Source organism: Myotis brandtii, unplaced genomic scaffold, assembly GCF_000412655.1.
Source record: "Myotis brandtii unplaced genomic scaffold, ASM41265v1 scaffold781, whole genome shotgun sequence".
Taxonomy (NCBI): Eukaryota; Metazoa; Chordata; class Mammalia; order Chiroptera; family Vespertilionidae; genus Myotis; species Myotis brandtii.
The window spans coordinates 123,976-145,720 of NW_005371136.1; the positions used below are offsets into that span (position 1 = coordinate 123,976).

Genomic DNA, 21,745 nt, shown 5'->3' on the forward strand with positions numbered 1-21,745 from the left:
TAGCAGCACAATTCACCATAGCTAAGATTTGGAAACAGCCTAAGTGCCCATCAGCAGATGAGTGGATTAGAAAACTGTGGTACATCTACACAATGGAATACTATGCTGCTGTAAAAAAGAAAGAACTCTTACCATTCACAACAGCATGGATGGACCTGGAGACCATTATGCTAAGCAAAATAAGCCAGTCCGAGAAAAATAAATATTACATGATCTCACTCATTTGTGGAATATAATGAACAACATAAACTGATTAACAAAAATAGATATAGAGACAGAGAAGCATCAAACAGACTGTCAAACTTCAGTAGGAAGGCAGGGAAGGGTGGGGGGAGGGTAAGAGATCAACCAAAGGACTTGTATGCGTGCATATAAGCATAACCAACACACAGTCACTAGGGGGATGAGGGCATGTGCTGGGGGGTGGCAGTGGCCAGGGAGAAGTCAATGGGAGAAAAGGAGATATATGTAATACTTTAAACAATAAAAAATTAAAAATAAATAAATACATACATACATACATAAATGCAAATAAAAACACCAATAAGCTTGTCTGATGGATGGTTAATGGAACAAATATATTAAGAGATATGTGATCAAGCAAAAATAGCAAATTGTTAATTGCAGAATCTAGGTGATAGGGGGATGGGTGTTCACTGTGCAATTCCTTTAACTTTTATGTTTGAGATTTTTTTCACAGTAAAATGCTAGAGAGATCACATCATAAGATATATAGATTTAGAATCATTATGTTGTACACCTGAAACTAATATACTATTGTATGCCAACTATACTTTAATATTAAATAAAAATTAAAATGCTAGAGGGAAAACATTTACAGACCAGAAGAAGCTGTACACAAAAGAATGATGCTATATAATTCTATTTATATGATGTTCTAGAACAAACAAAACTAAGCCATAATGTTAAAAATCAGATCAGTGCTGGCCTGGGGCAGGAGATGGGGCAACTTGTAGCAAAGGAGAAAGAAAGAACTTTCTAGGGTGTGGAATTTTTATGTCCTGATTGGGGTATTGGCTACATGGATATATACTTTTGCCCAAACTCATTTAACTGTACAGTAAAATGTGTGGCTTCAATTGTATATAAATTAGACCTCAATTAAATTGCTTTTTAAGGTATGTTCACTATAGAAAATCTGGAATACACAGAAAAAGCACAGAGAAATTATGCTCCCCCTCCTAACGACGCCATCCAAATAAAACATCACCATCCTTTCCTCTCTTTTGACAAAGGCCATGCCTACTGGAGATAAACCCGTGTCACTCAGTGGTTGAGCACTGACCTATGAACCAGGTCACGGTTCAATTCCCAGTGAGGGTGAGGGCACACGCCTGGGTTGCAGGCTCAATCCCCAGTAGGGGGTGGGAGAGGGCATGCAAGAGGCAGCTGATCAATGATTCTCTCTCATCATTGATGTTTCTATCTCTCTCTCTCTCTCTCTCTCTCTCTCTCTCTCTCTTCCTTCCTGAAATCAATAAAAATATATTTTTAAAAAACAACAAAAAAACTACACCTTACTGTTTTTCTTAAAGGCAGTGAAGAAATACTGGTTAAGCCCCTGAATTTTGAACTTCCTTTCTCAGGTGACTCAAAACCTACTAATGTAAATCGCTTTGACCCCATCACTGCTGTGAGTCTTTAGCAAGTTACTAACTATTATGTACCTAAATGTCCTCATCTGAAAAATCTTTAGTACCTCAAAGGGTTGTTAAATATTTTAAGCAAAAAAATGTATGTACATTCTGGCTTTTATTATTATTTTAAAAATTGAAGTGTCAACTAGCTTTTAGAAATCATCCTGGCAAGAAAAAGCCCACTGGCTCTCCTTTGAATTTATTTTTTTAAAACAGGCCTTCAATTCTCTAGGTACATGCACCTCAAGCTAGTCTATCTTATTTGAGCGAATCTCTTGACCCTGAATTGCTAAAGACCCAAAGCAAAGGTTGAGGTGACAAAATAAATAAAAATGAAACATAAAACTAGTTTGGAAAGCTGGCAGCTGCCCTGAGAATGTAGGATCTAATATGGTGAGCCAAAGAGCCCAAGGAAACAATTTCTCCTTGAATGAAGTCCAACAAGTTTTAGATAAAAGTTGTTTTTGCTCAGCCTATGTGATTTAGGTCAAAATATGTAACCTAAGAGCATTCACTAAAGAGTTTGTTCTAAAGAATGAGAATAAGAGTCATAAGAGAAAAACCAGGAAGAGTGACTGACATTTTAACGATTAAAGGCAAAGGCATACTGAAAACTGAATTAAAGAAAATGCTTCTGGATAGAGAGCACACCCACACTGTGAATTTAACTACATGAAGACAAGAAGAAAAGAAGTTAAACAGGCAGATATACTTGCTATTCTGCTCAATGATTATATGCCCAGAATGAACACAAAATGATAAAATTTTACTGTTCTGTATAGTTGGTCTCACTTCCCATGTGCCTCTCATGATATGAGCATCTTGCTGTGCTGTCAAATTCTAATGGTTAGAGCCATTTATTTTTCCCACAACATGGACCATAAACATAGACTACTACTTCACCTGGTGTTTAACAATAAAATGTGATTTCTTCCAATACTAAAGGAAAAACAGTATGAGAGATAGTATGTCTATATTTTATATTTTATGGGCAACTTTAGAGACTTCCAAGATTATTCTGACTAAATGATAATATTTTTATCTTCTGTAGATCTGTGTATTCAGACAGCACAGTTAAAATCTTTGTGGCAAGAAACAAAAACAGCAAAGCTATTAAACAATTCTAGTATACTGGTTTGGGGAAGTCAAGGATTTATTATCCTGTATGCTAATATCATCACTTTATTCAAACCTTTTTTTGTGTGGTGGTTTTTTGTGGGGTTTTTTGGCTACCAGTCACTGCTAAAGGTGATAATTAAGAGAGGTAGTATGCTACACTGTCCCCAAAAATGTCAGTCTAGAACAGCGGTTCTCAACCTGTGGGTCGCAACCCCTTTGGGGGTCCAACGACCCTTTCACAGGGGACGCCTAAGACCATCGGAAAACACATATATAATTACATATTGTTTTTGTGATTAATCACTATGCTTTAATTATCTTCAATTTGTAACAATGAAAATACATCCTGCATATCATTAGATATTTACATTACGGTTCATAACAGTAGCAAAATTACAGTTATGAAGTAGCAACAAAAATAATTTTATGGTTGGGGGTCACCACAACATGAGGAACTGTATTAAAGGGTCGCGGCATTAGGAAGGTTGAGAACACTGGTCTAGAAAACGACTGTAATCCCAACCATAATAATGTGATACATTCAAGTCCAGAATACATACATTTACTTAAATACTTTTTGGGCAATGTTCAGAATTTTGGTTTTAGTATACATAAATTGTGAGTTTTTCCAGGTAATCAGAAAAAAAGAGGCAACTCAGGGTTAGTAAAGATGATGAGAGAAAAAGAAAAAATATTTTAAACTGAAGCTTGTTCAAGACCAAGTAAGACTAGTGAAAATTAAGTCCAGGCCTTAGAACTGCTACCCAGAACTGCTATCTATGAAGAAAAACATTCATTCACACTACAATAAAATAGGTAAGTCCAAGAGTCTAAGAAGAAGGTTTCAGAAAGATCAACTCAGTTATGGCAAACAGAATAAAGCCAAGTTAGGTTATCCAAACTTTCTCTATCCCATGGATCTGGAATCAGACCAGAATCTGGAAATGTCACCCAGGTAGCAGAAATTAATTTTATAGTAGCTTATTAATATTTAATTTTTAGTTATTTATAGTTATTTATTTTCAAAAGGGACGAAGGGAGAGAGGAAAAATGAGAGAAAGAAACATCAAAGTGAGAGAAATACACCTATCAGTTGCCTTCCACGTGCATCCTGACCCGGAATTGAACCTGCAACCTAGGTATGTGCCCTGACCAAAATCAAACCTGCAAACCAAAAGATGTACAGGACAACGCTCCAACCAAGCCACACCAGCCAGGACAGCTTATTAATATTTCAGAAAATACAATATCACTGATAATATATTAGCTAACATTTATTACTTACTTATTGTTTTCATTCAATAAATATTTATTGTGAGCCTATGATAAGCTGGACCAGCGGTTCTCAACCTGTGGGTCGCGACCCCTTTGGCAGGCGAACGACCCTTTCACAGGGGTCGCCTAAGACCATCCTGCATATCAGATATTTACATTACGATTCATAACCGTAGCAACATTACAGTTATGAAGTAGCAACGAAAATAATTTTATGGTTGGGTCACAACATGAGGAACTGTATTTAAAGGGCCAGAAGGTTGAGAACTACTGAGCTGGACACTGTTGTAGGCACTGGGATCAGCCATGAACAGGATACAGAAAGTTCTTGCTCTCATGGAAATTACATGCAAATGAGGACAAATAAGGCATACACAAACAAACAATGAAGTTATAATTTTAATGAGAAATATGTGCTATCAAGGAAATAAAGCAAATGATAAAGGCTGACCATCAACAGGTTCCTTGCTAAGAAACAGAAGTCCTGAATCATGAGAAAGAACCAGTCACCAGTCAGCCAAGCCACACAGTTCTAAGAGGAAGAGAATTCCTGGCAAAGGAAACAGTAAGGAAAGATTGTGTAACAGGAATAGGCCTAACATGTGCAAAGAACAGAAAAAGGAGAGTGGAAGAAAAGGTGGTCAAGGGCCAGATCAGGTAAGGCCTGTAAGGAAGGACCTATGTGCCATGTTTACATTTATTTCATCCTCACCAAAAACTATTATCTCCAGAGAACTGAGGTTTATAGAAGTTTAGTGACTTGCCTAAGGTCTGGCACAAACATCTATATCTAAATTCCCATATAAACTGTTGGTTTAGAGATCTCTTTTTTAAAAACTAAATGAAAAGACTGTTCACCTGTTCACTCACGACTTCAGTTCCCATGATCTTATGTTTAAATAAAATTTTACATTTTTCAACCACAGTTTCTTCTATTTACCATGGAAATTTTCAGAACTGAACCTCCACAGTGGGAAAATGCTCAAGTTCTAATAAAATGTAATAACTACAACAAGATAAGAAAAAAACCAAATACTATGAGAAAACAGAAGAACTATTCATTATGGAGAAGAAACCTCACAGAAGTTTTAAGTTAGTGCTTAAAAGTGAGATTAAGAATAAAGACAAAAAAAAAAAAAAAAAAAAAAAAAGAATAAAGGCATATCAGCATGACCAATGGACACAGACAATAGGGGGGTTGAGGGTATATGCTGGGGGTGGGGCGGGAGCGGGCGGGGAGAGGTCAATGGCAGAAAAAGGAGACATATGTAAAACTTTCAACAATAAAGAATTAAAAGAAAAAAAAGAAGAAAGGCATATTAGAGGAATGACGGGCAGGACAATGGTAATGAAAATAAAATGGCAAGTTTTATCCAGTACTATATGTAGTTCTTTAAAGAAATGTGACTTCATAGAAAATACAATTAAATCCATGATTATAAATCACATTCTGTAGATGTTCTGTACTAAAAATGTTGTATCACATGATTTTCTTAATAAAACTTAGAATTTATAAAGTGAACCTATTCCCCACATATATAAAAATGTACATACTTAAATATGATTTTACCATTAAAAATTAGGAAGAAAGCCCAGTTCCATATCAATAACATAACTTGTTCCTGGTAAAACTGTTATATTTATCAAAAGCAAAACTTCATATCTTGTTTAAACATGGTAAATTATAAACATCCCCTTATCTCAAATTTCCTTATAATCTCCACTAAACTGACTACTCATCCACTCCACTCCAGCTGCTTCTTGGCTATTCCTTGAGCAGGTCAAATATGCTATTACTATTCAGTCTCCCAGATAGCCACAAGGCTCTCTCACTCACTCACTTCCTTTAGGTCTGTGCTCAAATGCTCATGAGACCATTCTTGACCACCTTACATACAATTAAAAAGCTATCACATCCCGTAACTTCTTTTTCCAGCTTAGTTCATAATCACCATTTGTAAAATTTACTTGTTTTCTCACTAGAGCCAAGTCTTTGTTTTAATCACTACTATGTGGTCCCAGAACTTAGAACAAATAGCTGGCATTCAATAAATATATGCTGAATTACTACTTAAAATATTCTAAAATTGAGATATAACTATACTGGAAGAAAGGGTGAACTCCTTTTCCATAAGCAGTCAATACATAATGCAGTCTCAAGCTTTTTGACTTGTGAACCTCTTTATACTTTTTAAAATTAATTGAGATTGAGAAACCTAAACAGTTTTTATTATATGGGTTATAGCTATGGGTACAATATTAGAAAAAAAAAGTTGATAAATGTTTAAAAATTTATTATTTAAAAACAGCAACAGTAAACCAAACATGTTAATATAAGTAACACTTAAGAATATATTTTCCCAAAAAATTGAGAACATGGCTCTGCTATAAACTTTTACTCTTTATTGTCTGGCTTACTAAAAGAAAACTGGGTTCTTATATCTGCTTCTGTATTCAATCTAATAAGAAAACCCAGCTCCACATGAATATGTAGTTGAAAACAAAGGAAGGAATATTTTTAATAACCTTTTCAGATAAGTGTGGATATTACTCTTTTTTTACACTATGTCAAATCTTAACAAAGTGTAATTTTGTAAATGTGGAATCGGAAACCATATCAATGAAACTTTTCATACCATTTCATTAAAAACTATTTACTTAAGTAGATCTTCCTTTCACCCACAGCATAATTTTGTAATATCATGCATTGGTCATTTGAAAAAAGTGGGCCCACCAAGTTATACACATCTTTCCAAACACCAACACATTTCATTATACAATAGCAAAAAAAGAAAAGTCTCATTTGTTAATATCACCATCATTATCATCAGAAAGGTGCTAAGAAGCTGCCAAGCTCATAGTGGCAGATATGTTTTCCAAAATTCTAATTTTTGCTTGAAAGACTGAATTTAGCTTGGCAATAAACTGTCAGTTGTTTTCCCTGAAGTGACAGGCTCACTTCATTTGTTTTTGAGAAAATATGTACAAATACCCGTTTAAATAGCTATAGTTATCATTCTTTCAAGTAAAAATAGTGTTTCATGAAAAAGCAACTAGTTTGTTAGCCCATCTCACAAGTCAATCACACAAGTATTTTTCTTCAAGACAAGCATCATATGCAGCCATAGCACCTTATAACATTCTTCCTATTTTTGTCACATGAAATATTAAAAAGACATGTATTAAAGTGTCAAGATTAATAAAATTAACAAGTTTTACTACTTCATAAAGGTCATTTTTAAATGAAACCTTTTCTTCCTCCTGTAAATGTGTGGCGGTGAAGAATATAATGATTATTAGTTTTGCCACTGTCCTGATATGCACTGCAGACCAGCAGTTTTACCCACCACTGTATTTGCACCATCAATGCAAATGTCAACATAGTTAAGTAGCAAAGAACTTAGTATTACTGTATTATTAATTAGTTTCAACCTAGCAGACCTTCTGAAACATTTGAAGACCCCCTTAAGAATCCAGGACCCAAATATATGTCCTACCCTGAAATCAACTAAAAGAAGCAAGAGGAGAGGAACAGAGGAAATAATTTGTCCATTTCATCCAACTGTATTGACCTAAAGTTATTCATACTATCCCCTTTTTATGTGTTTAATATGTGGTCTTAAGAATCGAGACCACAGATTGAAAACTGCTGTACATATAAAATAGTAAAAGAAGATATATCTCCAAGAAAAAGGACTGGATAGTAGGAAGACAGGAATGGCAAGACTACTTATTTTTCCTTGTACCCCTTTATACGTTCTGAATTTGGTAATATTTGCATGTATTACTTTTATCTTTAAAAAAACTAAATAATTCTTAAAAAATAAAAACATCAAAAGTGGCTACGTAGACATATAAACATACTACTCAGAAATATGGAAGTAAATACCAGAAAAAATTTTAAGAGCTGACTAGGGGATAATGAAGGAGGACTGCTGTTTTTCAGTAGAAGCCTTTTGGAATCAACTTTTTAAACCATGTGCAGATTAACTGTTTCAAAAATAAAAATCATTCAAAATATTATCTGGAAAAACACATATGTTAGGTTTAAAAGAAAAATAAACCAAGAATGCATAGAGGAGAGAATGTCTGTGAAATATGACAAAATGTAAAAGTAACTGCATGAAATAATGTGCTTGTGAGACTTCACTAATATTGAAATACTAGAGGCTCAGTGCATGACATTAGTGCACTGGGGGGAGAGGGGTCCCTCAGCGGGCCTTGCGCCCTCTCGCATTCTGGGACCCCTGGGGGGATGCTGGTTTAGGCCCGTGGGCCTAAGCTGGCAGTCAGACATCCCACGAGGGGTCCTTAGCACTGCTACAGAGGCGGGAGAGACTCCCGCCACCGCCACTGCACTCGCCAGCCATGAGCCCGGCTTCTGGCTGAGCAGCGCTCCCTGACCATCAGAGGGTAACTCCTGCATTGAGCATCTGCCCCTTGGAGATCAGTGCACGTCATACCGACTGGTTGACCGGTCAACTGTCTGCCCCCTGGTGGTCAGTGCACATCATAGCAAACGGTTGAGCGGGCTTAGCGTATCATTAGCATATTATGCTTTGATTGGTTGAACGGACAACTGGAGGACCGGAAACTTAGCATATTAGCCTTTTATTACATAGGAAGGATTATTCTATACTAGAGGCCCAGAGCACGAAGTCGTGCACGGGTGGGGTCCGGCCGGCCTGCCCCGATTGGGGCCAATCAGGCCAGGCCGGCAGGGGGGAGGGGCCACAGGCGGTTGGCGGGCTGGCCCCACCCCCAATCAGGGTATGAGGGCCGATCAGGGGCGGGGCCAGCCACAGAAAGGGGCCACAGGAGGTTGGCCAGCTGGCCCGCCCCCAGATCAGGGTGGTGGGGTTGACTGGGGGAGGGGCTGGCTGGGGGAAGGGGCCGCAGGCAGTTGGCCAGCCGGCCCTGCCCCCTGGTCAAACTCACAGTTGCGGGGACATTTTGCATATTAGCCTTTTATTACATAGGATTACAATAAACATTTTCATTTAAAAAGCAACAATTGCCTTCAGACCAGAAGGTCTTATAACTTAAAAACAGTTTTAAGTATATAAATCTTAAGTCCTTTTTTTAAGTTAAGTGTTTTTTTTGTTTGGTTTTTTTATATATTTTATTGATTTTTTACAGAGAGGAAGGGAGAGGAATAGAGAGTTGGAAACATCGATGAGAGAGAGAGACATCGATCAACTGCCTACCACACCCCCCCCCACTGGGTATGTGCCCGCAACCAAGGTACATGCCCTTGACCGGAATCGAACCTGGGACCCTTGAGTCCGCAGGCCGACGCTCCATCCACTGAGCCAAACCGGTTAGGGCTTAAGTTAAGTGTTTAAACCCTCCCCTATCCACACCCTCCACACACACATACACAAAGTAAAGATAACCTTTTATTTTATTCCTTCCATTTTATTTTATCACAATTAAGATCAAATCAATCACTTATTTGAAAAGAATAATAAAATAGTTGCTTTCTGAAAGAGACTTGACTTGGGGTGATGAACACACAATACAATATACAGATGATGTATTATGGAATTGTATACCTGAAACCTATGTAAGTTTATTAACCAAAGTCACCCAATAGATTCAATTAAAAAGTTTTTTAAAAAGTTGGGGTGTTTTTGGGGGGGTAAATATAATAAACTGTTAATTCTTATGTAATTACTACTTCATGAACAAAATCTTTCTTTTTCTAAATATATTTTATTGATTTTTTACAGAGAGGAAGGGAGAGGGATAGAGAGTTAGAAACATCGATGAGAGAGAAACATCGATCAGCTGCCTCCTGCACACCTCCTACTGGGGATGTGCCCGCAACCAAGGTACATGCCCTTGACTGGAATCGAACCTGGGACCTTTCAGTCCACAGGCCGACACTCTATCCACTGAGCCAAACCGGTTAGGGCCATGAACAAAATCTTTATAGAAATATAAACCCACTATCAAAATTTGATTTTAATTTTTTCTCAGAGGATGTCCTAATCCAGGAAAGAATAGATTATTACTATGAATAAATAGGTAACTCAAAAGCAAGTTGGATTCCCCACAAAATGGCACCCGGGCTCCTTGGAAAATGGCTGATTCCAGGATTGAGATCAAGATAAGTTTCAAACATCCTAATCTGCCATAAAGAAAGGAAATACTAAAGAAAAATTAAGAGATTATGTCAAAAAGACACAGGAGCCAGGATGAAGAGGTTCCCACTGGACAAATCTGGGACAAGTTGAGCATAAAAAAATAAAGGCAGTAATGGACTGTAACCCAGATGTCCATATTGATAATAGATAAAAGGATGCTTCTTCCTATAACAGCATGACTACTGATAAAGTAGAGAAGATGGAGGGATTAGAAAAATAACCATTTGCAACCATCAAAGTAAAGAGAAGTACAGGCAATAATCATCAATATATGCTAAATCCAGGAGGCAAATTTGTGAGGATATAGAAGGTCTAATTAGAAGCAGGATATCTGTACTATCTCAAAGTTATTCCCACAGATTGTTTATTGGGTGCAAGAAGAAAAAATATAACTATACTATAAAGAAACGAGATATCGCCGAAACCGGTTTGGCTCAGTGGATAGAGTGTCGGCCTGCGGACTGGGGGGGGGCCCGGGTTCGATTCCAGTCAAGGGCATGTGCCTGGGTTGCGGGCACATCCCCAGTGGGAGGTGTGCAGGAGGCAGCTGATCGATGTTTCTCTCTCATTGATGTTTCTAGCTCTCTATCTCTCTCCCTTCCTCTCTGTAAAAAATCAATAAAATATATTTTAAAAAAAAAAGAAAAAGGAAAGAAACGAGATATCACCACCAGGTAAATAAAAATTAACATCAGCACACCAATGACATGTGCTTCTGTATCATACCTGAGAAGGATACAAAACCCCTGAGGATGTTTAAACTGAATCTAATTATGAGGAAACATCAGACAAATCCAAATTGAAGAATATTCTATAAAATATATAGCCTATATTCTTCAAAAATGTTAATGTAATGAAAGAAAAAAGCTAAAGCACTATTTCAGATTAAAGGCAACTAAGTTACTACAACTAAATGCAATTTGCAATCCAGACTGGATCCTATGGGGAAAATGCTATAAAGAAACAAATGCTATTTTTGGGACAAATTGACAAAACTGGAATAGGGTCTATGGATTAGATGAAGGTTTTATATTATCAATGTTAAATTTCCTAAATTAAGTAACTGTACTGTGATAATGCAAGAGAATGCAATATACCGTGAATATTCCTATATAATACAAGGCTAATATGCAAATCGACCAAACGGTGGAACTACCAGTCACTATGACATGCACTGACCACCAGGGGACAGACGCTCAATGCAGGAGTTGCCCCCTGGTGGTCAGTGCGCCAGAAACCAGGTTCACAGCTGGCGAGCACAGCTCCCGCTTCCACGACAGTGCTAAGGATGTCTGACTGATAGCTTAGGCCCACTCCCTGTGGGGAAATAGGCCTAACCTGTTAGTTGGACATCCCCTGAGGGCTCTCATACTGCAAGAGGGTGCAGGCCGGGCTGAGGGATTCCCCCCCGCCCCAGGTACACAAATTTCATGCACTGGGCCACTAGTTTAGAGATAAATGGGCAGAAAAGAGAATTAGAAAGCAAATGTGACAAGTGTTAAAAATTGGTAAATCTAAGTATAGGCTATTTAAGAGTTTTCAGGACTATTTTATATTTTTCTGTACTTTGAAATTATTTCAAAATAAAAAATTTTAATAAAGGCAAATTGGGATATGAAGAGATGGTGAAAGGAAGTAATTTATTCTGATGTCCTATATAGTAAATACAAATAAGGGAAATGACTACAACAGTGACTTAGACTGGCATATAGCTAGCTCCATATAGAATTTCTTAAATCTTTAATTCTCTAGAAAAAGAAAAAGACTTTTCAAGGAACCACATAAACACTAAGATGCTGATCCTGTATATCTCCACAAAAATCTATGATTTCATGTTAACACAGTACACACTGAGGAACTCTTCCTTCCTCCAGCAAACCAGAAGCTCCTCAGAGGCAGGCCTAAAGGTCCTGGCTCTTTGTTTTAACTCAAGCACTGACACAGTGCCTGAAATACAGCAGTCATATTTGTTGAATAAATGCTGGTATAAATTATTTTAAATACATTTCTAAACATGGACATTTTCAAAACTCACAAAAGCAGAGGATATTATTAATACCCACATACCTATCACACTCCAATCCAACAATTGTCAAGATTACACCACACTTGCTTCATTTAGCTCTTCTCTTCCCCCGTACCTCTTTTCTGCTTGGAAGTATTTTTTAAAATATATTTTTATTGCCGAAGCCGGTTTGGCTCAGAGGATAGAGCATAGGCCTGCGGACTCAAGGGTCCCAGGTTCGATTCCAGTCAAGGGCATGTACCTGGGTTGCGGGCACATCCCCAGTGGGAGATGTGCGGGAGGCAGCTGATCGATGTTTCTCTCTCATCGATGTTTCTAACTCTCTATCTCTCTCCCTTCTTCTGTAAAAAATCAATAAAATATACTTAAAAAAATAAAATAAAATATATTTTTATTGATTTCAGAGAGGAAGAGAGATAGAAACATCAATGATGAGAGAGAATCATTGATCGGCTGCCTCCTGCATGCCCCCTACTGGGGATCAAGCCCATAACCCGGGCATGTGCCCTGACCAGGAACGGAACCATGACCTCCTGGTTCACAGATCTAAGCTCAACCATTGAGCAACGCCAGTTGAGCTTGAAAATATTTTTAAACAAATGCCAGACATCTTATTTGTCCTCCTCATTCTTCAGTTTCCATCTTTAAAAAATATGGGCATATTCTTACATAAACATAATGCCATTATCATCCCTAACAAAATTAACAATTCCTTGATATCATCTAATACTCATCCCCATTCAGGATTCTTCCCAAGTGTTTTAAAAATAGTTTTACTGATTTGAGTCAGGATTTAAACAAGGTCAACACGTTACATTTGGTTGCTACACATAAAATATTTCCAACCTTTCTAAATTGTCTTTCAGCAATTATGAAAAAGCCTAACAGACAAACCAGTTTTCACTTGTAGATTCTCCAGAATCAAACCCAATCTAATGCATTTGCTGTTCCCTTTCTCTACAGTACTCTTCCTCCAGATTGTCACTATGGCTGATTCTTTCCAGTCATTGATCGCAAATCAAATATTACCTCTAAAAAGAGGCCCTCTCTAACCACTCAACCCATAGTAGAGCTCCACTTTCATTCATTCTCCATTACATGGTCCTATTTTTTTCACGGCACTCACCACTACCTAAAACTATTCTGTTTACTAGATGTTTTCCCCGTAGATTGTCCACCCCATGAGGGCAGAGTGCCTTCTTCACTGAAGACCAAAAACAATGCCAAAAACATGAGGCATTCAATAAATACTTACCAAATGACTAAATAATAAGGCAGTACCTCTACTTAAAATGTAAGCTCAGTAGTATTTGTTTTTAAACATTTGTCGCTCACTCCTCATGTAATGATTTAAATCAAGTATTTGTAGAAACCTGGGCCAGCTGTTACCAAGAATCTGTGGCATACAGAAAAGAACAGAGGTGTATGCCATTTTACTGGACTTTTACTGAACTGTGATCAGTTTCCTGAAAGAAAAATTATTCAGGATGATTTCAAAAGCATTACCAGGATTTAAAACAAAGTTTCATTTTTTAGTATCACATGAGAGCTGTTAAATCATGAAAAATAGCTACAATGTGACAGAAGCATTACCTAGAAAAACAAACATGGCTTCATCACTGGTTTTTTCCTAATATACAGTACCAGTATGTATCATGAATGAACTCAGAGTCTCAGTATAGCATTCTTTCTGGAGACTGGATCATAATGAATATAACAATGAATAACAAAAATACCGAAGTAAAAATACCAACCATTAAATTTGGGACCTAGACAAAACAAGAGTTATCTATCCCACACTTGTCCTTTAACAGTGAGAGATCTGAAGTCCAGGGTGGTTATCAATAGTCACAGATCTAATGAATAGCAAGCAAAGCTAGATCTTAAATCCAGATCTCCTATCTCTAGCCCAGCATTCTTTCATAAGATAATGTTCCCGCATAGAATGTTAATGTTGTGTTATAACATACTTTAATTACTACTATCATTTTTAGTACTGTCATTTTCCCCCCTATTGAAGTCCTAGCTCATGGGGGGGAAATGTCACGGGCACATATAATTATTCTCTAAGTGAAGCATGTTACAGAAACCCTTCTTTGGCGAAATAATAAAAGAAACATCTAAAAAAATCCAACTGGTTTAATTCAATGAGTTTTTTACTCCACATTTTAAAGTAAAAATAACTATTTAGGAATATTTATTGACTGTTCCTTGCTTTAGGACATGTAAATTGCTGTTCTCTTATTTTAAACACCTGTATAGGTATTTTTCAATTACCCGTGGAAATAAAGTACTGAAGTGAAATCTGTCAAGATGTAAGCTCCACTATAATGTATTTTCCACCAAAATGGAATTTTGGCTGTATCTTTCTTTAAAAACCAGCTCTAGTGAAAGAGCTAACATGAAAGTGACCAAAAGACACCAAACAAAAGGAAAAAAGTGATGGAAGAATCCACATACATAAGATACAGCAGCCCTGATGAACAGGGAGAGACTCTACTAGTTTTTCATACAATACTTATCAGACCAATTCACAAATATCCTCACTAGTTCTTTAAAAACTATTAAATCTTAGGCAACAAACAAGCAAGCAGTAGAGATGTCATTTGTCCAAGGTTAAATGACAAGAGACAGACTAATGTAAAATAATTCAAGGCTTTAAAAAAAAAGACAATTTAAGATTATTTTTAGAGTAAAAGGGCTTCTTTCTCATCCTGTTTTGTCCAACAAAAAACAACCAACGACTACTGTTTAGTATGAAAAACAACATGGTTTATAATTACATGAAAATTTTTTCTAAAAAAAATACAGTAACAAACTATCAAAATGTAGATCTTCACCCTAATAAAGCTAAGTAAAACCATTATTATAGGACTTCTATATAATAATGACATTACCTTCTATTATTGGAAAGCAATGACAAACAAAAATGAGAAAGGAAATGAAACTATTTCCCCCAGTCTGTTCTTTTTGGTTCCAGAGGTCCCTAACACAAGAAAATTAAACATAAAATACCAAATGGAATAAAGTTTGGATGGACAGGTTCATAAAGGATAGCAACTATAAAGTCTATATCAGCTGGCATCTTACCCCTTCAGGGTCCTAAATTCATACCGCATATAAATGAAGAAACAGGAAAGCATAAAATACAATGAAGTCACTCCACACTACGGACATGAACACATTAAATGAACACCCTACACTGGCTCGTTTGTTTGTTTGTTTGTTTAACGTTAAAACTTAAGACCTGCGTTAAAAAGTATCCGTAAAGATTTACTGTAACCTACTTAAGGACGATTGTGAAAACCCTCTGTTTCTGCAGCAGAGAACAGCTACTTCCACGACGGCACTGCCACTGACAAATTATCTGAGGACAACAAAAATATCAAGCTTCTTTCTTAATGACCGAGCCAACTCTGTACAAAATCGGGCGCGTCTGTATTTCTGCGGTTCCGCGGACGTCGTTTCCTTGATCACAGAAGAATGCAACTCCCCAACCGCCAGGCCGGCTCGGCGCCCTCCGACAGACAGACACCCCGGGTGCGGGTTCCCTTCATCACTCCATTGTCAAATCGCACCCCCACGCCTGGGTCCTCAGCCCCCATCCTGAGACTCCAGGGGGAGTCGGAAAAGAAACCCCCTCACCCACACTTCCTTACTGTGCGGGGTGTGGGTGTGTCTGCGGACGAACGCGGCGCTCCAACACCCATCTACGGGGACCCAGACCCTAAGTCACGACGCAGCCAGCCACCGCCGGCCGGTCGCCGACCCCAGCCTTCCGCGGCCGCAGCCCTTCCTCTTTCTCCCCTCCAGGACGGCCCCTCCCCCGTTGCGCGCACGCGCGGCCTCCCGGCGATCCCCTCCCCCCTGGCCCCCTCACCTTAGTCATTAGCCGCCCTCTTCCCAGGGTCCTGGAGTCGCCGGCCCAGGAAGGAAGACAGGAGGTACCAGGGTGGACGAGGCTATGTCGAGAGCCGGCGATCTGCGATTCAGATCTCGGCCTGATAGGCCCCTCCAGTCAGGAGCGGCGTCTGTCACCGCCACCAAAACTGTACGAGCGGCAGCGCCTGGTTCGGCCCAGCTCAGCCGGTTCGGGCTCAGAATGCCTAACTTGGTCCCGCAGGAACTCCTTCCCACAAACTGTGGGCGTTCCGATGCTGCACGGACCTAGCACCTCGCCACCGTCGCCGCCACTGCTGCTGTTCTGCTGCTGCCGCTGCTGCCGCCGCCGCCTTACCAATCCCTCTTCTACCCAACGAGCACGACACTCCGCGGCTTTACGACAGTTCGGAAAGTGAGATCGCTGTAGCCTTCACGCCTCTAGTAACATCTGTGTGTTTCTGCGCCTGCTCAGAGCCTCGGTTCTCACTGTCCCGCCCCTGCCTCCCCGGCCCTCCCCTTTGTACTCGCTTTACCAGTCTGTCCCTAAAGCCGAACGGTGTCGGGAAGCTCCTTACAGTATTTCATTTTCCTTGGTGCTTGTGCAATATTTAAGCAAAATACTGACTACATCTTAGCTAATTTTTCTTAACTAAAAATTACAACTGACCACGGGATTATTAGCCATATTTACGGCACAATTAAAAAAAGGGTTTAAACAATAAAATAATATTTTAAAAAATAAAATAAAAAATAGGGTTTAGTGTCTTTCAGAACAAATGATACCCAAGTTACACTCGCTAATGACAAAGATCGTGGCCCCTCACTATTAAGACGAATTTGCTTCCAGATCAGAAGTAGTCCTAGATATCCTGGGAACTGGCTGTACAATCACACACGCCTTTATAATTATTTTCTAAAAATCAGTAGATAGCAAATGCTTCATTATGTATATTAGGAGGATATAGGCTTCAGAATCCAAGTTCTTTTCAACTCGCTGTGATACCAACTAGCTGTCTGATGTATTAGACTTTTATAAATTTGTTTAAAATGTCTATTTAACCTGTTTTAAAAATAAAATGAAAGCATATCTAAAACAAAAAAAATCTGTTTCCTTCCGAATAAATAGACATATCATTATTTATCTCAAAAGGTTCTTGTGAGATTAAATAAGACAGTTTATATAATGCTTCGAACATTATTTACCAATGAAGTGTTCAATAAACGTTAATTCCTTCCCTTTGTCATCAAGTTTTCCTCAATTCCCTTTCACTCATAGTCTCCATTTCGTTCAGTGAAGAAAATATTTAAAAATAATAAGATGAGGCCCTAGCTGGTTTGGCTCAGTGGATAGAGCATCGGCCTGCAGACTTACGGGTACCAGGTTCGATTCCAGTCAAGGGCACATGCCCAGGTTGCAGGCTTGATCCCCAATACGGGGCGTGCAGGAGGCAGCTGATCAATGAGTCTCATCATTGATGTTTCTATGTCTCTCTCCTTCTCCCTTCCTCTTTGAAATCAATAAAATTATATTTTAATAAAATAAAAATAATAAGATGAATATCAGATCATATGGGGAAACTGGAAGAGCATTGGACTAGGATTTTTCCTCAATCCTCCTTTCTCCCTCTGAATATAAAGTTCTGCCTGGACTGTCTTATCTACTGCCATGATTTAACTGTTATCGGCTCATAATTTTTTAAGTCATGTATTTCCAGACTTACATTTTCTATATTTCTTGACCTAACCTTTTTTCAAAAGCTCTTGACCTGTCCTCCTTAATCGGGTAGGCACTAGCTACATGTAGCTATTAAGTGCTTAAAATGTAGCTAGTAAAATGAATAATACTGTAACTGAAGCCCTGGCCACTGTGGCTCAGTTGGTTGAACATTGTCCCATGCACCTAAAGGTCACAAGTTCGATTCTGGTCAGGGCACATGCCCAGGTTGCAGGCTCCATCCCCAGTGGGGGACATGTAGGATACAGTCAATCGATTGTTTATCCCACACTCCCTTCTACTCTCTCTCAAAATCAATTTAAAATTATTTTTAAAAAGAAAAACAAAAATGCTGTAAGTGAAAAATGTACATTCAATTTCAAAGATACAATACAAAAAATTGTCAAAAATCTCAATAATTTTTAATACTGATTACATGTGGAAATAATATCTTGGCTATATTGAGTTAAATCAGTGGTTCTTAAGCAGGGATGGTTTTCCACTTTAATCCCTCCAGGCATCTCTAACCCATCTTGTCCAAAATAAAGGAAGGGAGGGAGGGAGGGAGGGAGAAAGATTGTATTTACACCCAATGCATCACAATCTTTCCTGCCTCAATCAATAGGACCAAGTTATCTAACTAGAAACCTAAAGGTCCTCTTTGACTACTCCCTCTTCCTCATTCCCTACCTCTAATCAATCTATAAGTCTCTGAAATATTTAAATATTGAAAATCTCAAATATCTCAGGTATTTTTAGTATTCATTTGTTTAACAAACACTTATCAAATAGTTACAATGTGCTAGATGTTGTGTTGGGCACTGTGAGTACTAAATACATAATCATTGCCTTACTGGCAGTGCTTTACGAGACGACGAAAGCAAATTCATTATTTACTCTATAATGTGGAAGGGATAGGATGGTGTACTAGTGTGCTGAGAACACAAAGATGGAACACTGTAGTCAAGCCAAGAGTAGGTGATATTTAAACTAAATTTAGCAACATTAACAAACACAGTTAAATAAAGCAAAAGGAGAGGGCATTCCAGGCAGTAATATCAGCACATGCTAAGGTACAGAATCCTGTACTTGAAACAGCATGAAGCAAACTCTCTACTGGAAACTACTGAATGTGTTGTGCAGGGAAATTATCAAGAGACAAGGGAAGAAACGTAGACAGAAATCATTAAGTAAGGTTGCTTTTGCTAGGATAAGGAGTTTGGCCTATTTTATACTGAAGCCATTAAAGGAAACCAATCAGAGGACTAAAGATCAGATTTGATTATTAGAGATCCCATTATATAAGCAAAATGGAGGGTGGAATGGAGAGGAGCAAGAGTAGAAATGAGAATGAGAAGGGACAGATTCAAAAGATAAGAAAATTGAATAACTGGATATAGGGGGTGCTGGTGCCATTCAAGAAAGAAACGTAGTTTGCAAAATCCAACTTTTTTGGGTTTGGGACTTTTGGTTAGGGCAGCATGAGGGAGGAAGTTGAAAGAAAGGAAATGATTACTTCTTTATTGGGCAAGTTGAGTTTGAGGTGTCTAGCATTTACCCAAAGTGGAGATTCCAGTAAACTGTTGGATATATGGGTCTGGAACTCAGAAGAGAGGTCTGGACTGAAGGCAGAGATTTGGACTCATTAACTTATATGTGATAGCTGACACAAAAATTTTGAATGAGTTCACCCAGAGTATAATTGAGAAGAGACAGACAACTGGGGATGTCTGATATTTTAAGAGTTGAAGAATGGAACAAAGTTCCAAAAAAGATACAGATGGGCCAGAGCAAAGGGAAAAAGGAAACTAGAGAGGTAGGTAACAGGACAAGTAAGAAAAAGTTTCAGTATCAAAGTGGGTAATCAAGAATATGAAATGTCCATTAGTTTGGCAATAAGGAGATCTGTAAGAGCAGCTTTAGCAACTGCCCTATATTTTAGAACAGAGGCTCTTATCTGGGGTCGATTTTGACCCACAGGGGTTATTTGACAATGTCTGTAGGTATTTTGTGTTGTTACTACTGGGAAGATGCTACTGGCATCTAGTGGATAAAGGCCAGAGATGCTGCTAACCATCCTACAGTGAACAGAACAGCCCCCACAACAAAGAATAGTCGGGCCCAAAATGCCAATAACATTCCAATTGAGGAATCTGGTTTAGAAAGGAATGAACAGTGAAATTAGACAAAAAACAGGTGTGTTTTTTTTTTCATGAAACCTGTAGTAAATGTAAAAAGAAAGATAGACACATACCTAGAAGGCTATGGAGTCAAAAAAGTTATGCTGAAGGGAAAAGAGCTAGCAGAAAAAGAAAGGTGAAAGATAGTGGAAAGAGCCCTAACCGGTTTGGCTCAGTGGATAGAGCGTCGTCAGCCTGCGGACTGAAGGGTCCGGGGTTTGATTCCGGTCAAGGGCATGTACCTTGGTTGCGGGCACAACCCTGGTGGGGGGTGTGCCGGAGGCAGCTGATCGATGTATCTTTCTCATCAATGTTTCTAACTCTCTATCCCTCTCCCTTCCTCTCTGTAAAAAATCAATAAAATATGTTTTTAAAAAAGATATTGGCTTCTCATATAACTTAATTTATATGAGCTCTTGATTATATTTTTTTTAAAAGATAGTGGAAATAAAGGGGTGCTCAATGGAGGCAGAGGGAATGGGGTTCAAAGCTCAGATGGAAGAATTAGCCTTGGATAGAAGGAACAGTCCTTTCACGGAAACAGGTGATGACGAGTTGGAAGTGATTGTACAAATGAATTAAGTTTATTACCTTCAGAGGGAATATTGAGGCCTTGCTAAATCAATGACCTTGATTTCTCTGTGAAGCATGAGGTAAGGCCATGGACTAAGATATTGGTTTTTGAAATGACTGGTTGGAGAGTAACTAGAAGAGAGGGTTTGAAAAAAATCAGAACAGTCACTAACATGATGGCAGGGTGGATATTAGATGGGCAACAAATCAAAGGCAGGAAGCCCAGAGCAGAAAAGGAGTAAGACTGAGAGAACAGGTGCCACGAGGTTGCATTTAGGGGAACAATGGTAGATTATTCATGTGGGAGATACCTTTCACCTGAATTACATACAATAGTTTCCTGATTTCTATGCTTCTGCTCCCAACACTATCACCATACTACCCCCAATTCAACCTTAAACCACTATCAGAATAGAGCAGAGGACTGATTGGTATGGCTCAGCGGTTGTGCCTATGAACCAAGAGGTCAAGGTTTAATTCCTGGTCAGGGTACATGCCTGGGTTGCGGGCTCAATCCCTAGTAGGAGATGTGCAGGAGGCAGCCCATTAATTATTCTCTCTCATCATTGATATTTCTCTCTCTCTCTACCCCCTCCCTTCTTTCCTGAAATCAATAAAATATACATTTTTTTATTTTTTTGTTTGTTTTTTATTTTCTTTTTCTTTTTTCTTTTTTTTCTCTTATTTTTATCTTGATAAAATATACATTTTTTTAAAAGAAGAATATAGCAGAAACTGATGGAGACACTAAATTGCTTATAATCTTTCAATAGCCCAGCTGGTGTGGCTCAGTGGTTGCCCATCGAACCAGGAACCAAGAATTCACGGTTCCATTCCTGGTCAGGGCACATGCATTATACTATCGGTATAGCTCAAATTTCTGAAAAAACTGAGGTAACAAATTATGGACTAACAAGGAGACATAGAATGCTTTGAATTTTGTAGACAAGAAATCAGAAATATCCTGAAATATTTCTGGCTATCTAGCCAAATTCTGGGCATGTTTGAGACCATCTGGTTTTGTGAAAGTATATCTATATATATAAAAAGCCAGTGACCGGAACACCATAATGACCTAAATGACTGGTCACTATGATGCCCACTGCAAACTGCCTGATCAGCCTCTCCCACCCCGATCAAGGGTGGGGCGGCAGGCCACACCCCCCCCC

General features: G+C 38.5%; 1 protein-coding gene across 8 annotated transcripts in view; it reads right to left on the reverse strand.

Moving 5' to 3' along the window:
* RNF111 (ring finger protein 111) overlaps positions 1-16,491 on the reverse strand; it is a 103,762-nt gene extending 87,271 nt beyond the window's left edge. For 2 of the 8 annotated variants that reach the window (XM_014530876.1, XM_014530879.1), the window contains exon 1: positions 16,108-16,472. The gene's annotated coding sequence lies outside the window, so the exon portion shown is untranslated. Of the gene's footprint in view, positions 1-15,514; positions 15,679-16,107 lie in introns of those variants that run through there. The other 6 variants (XM_005883279.2, XM_014530874.1, XM_005883281.2 and 3 more) reach the window with 5 other exon arrangements.
* Positions 16,492-21,745: the final 5,254 nt, after the last annotated feature.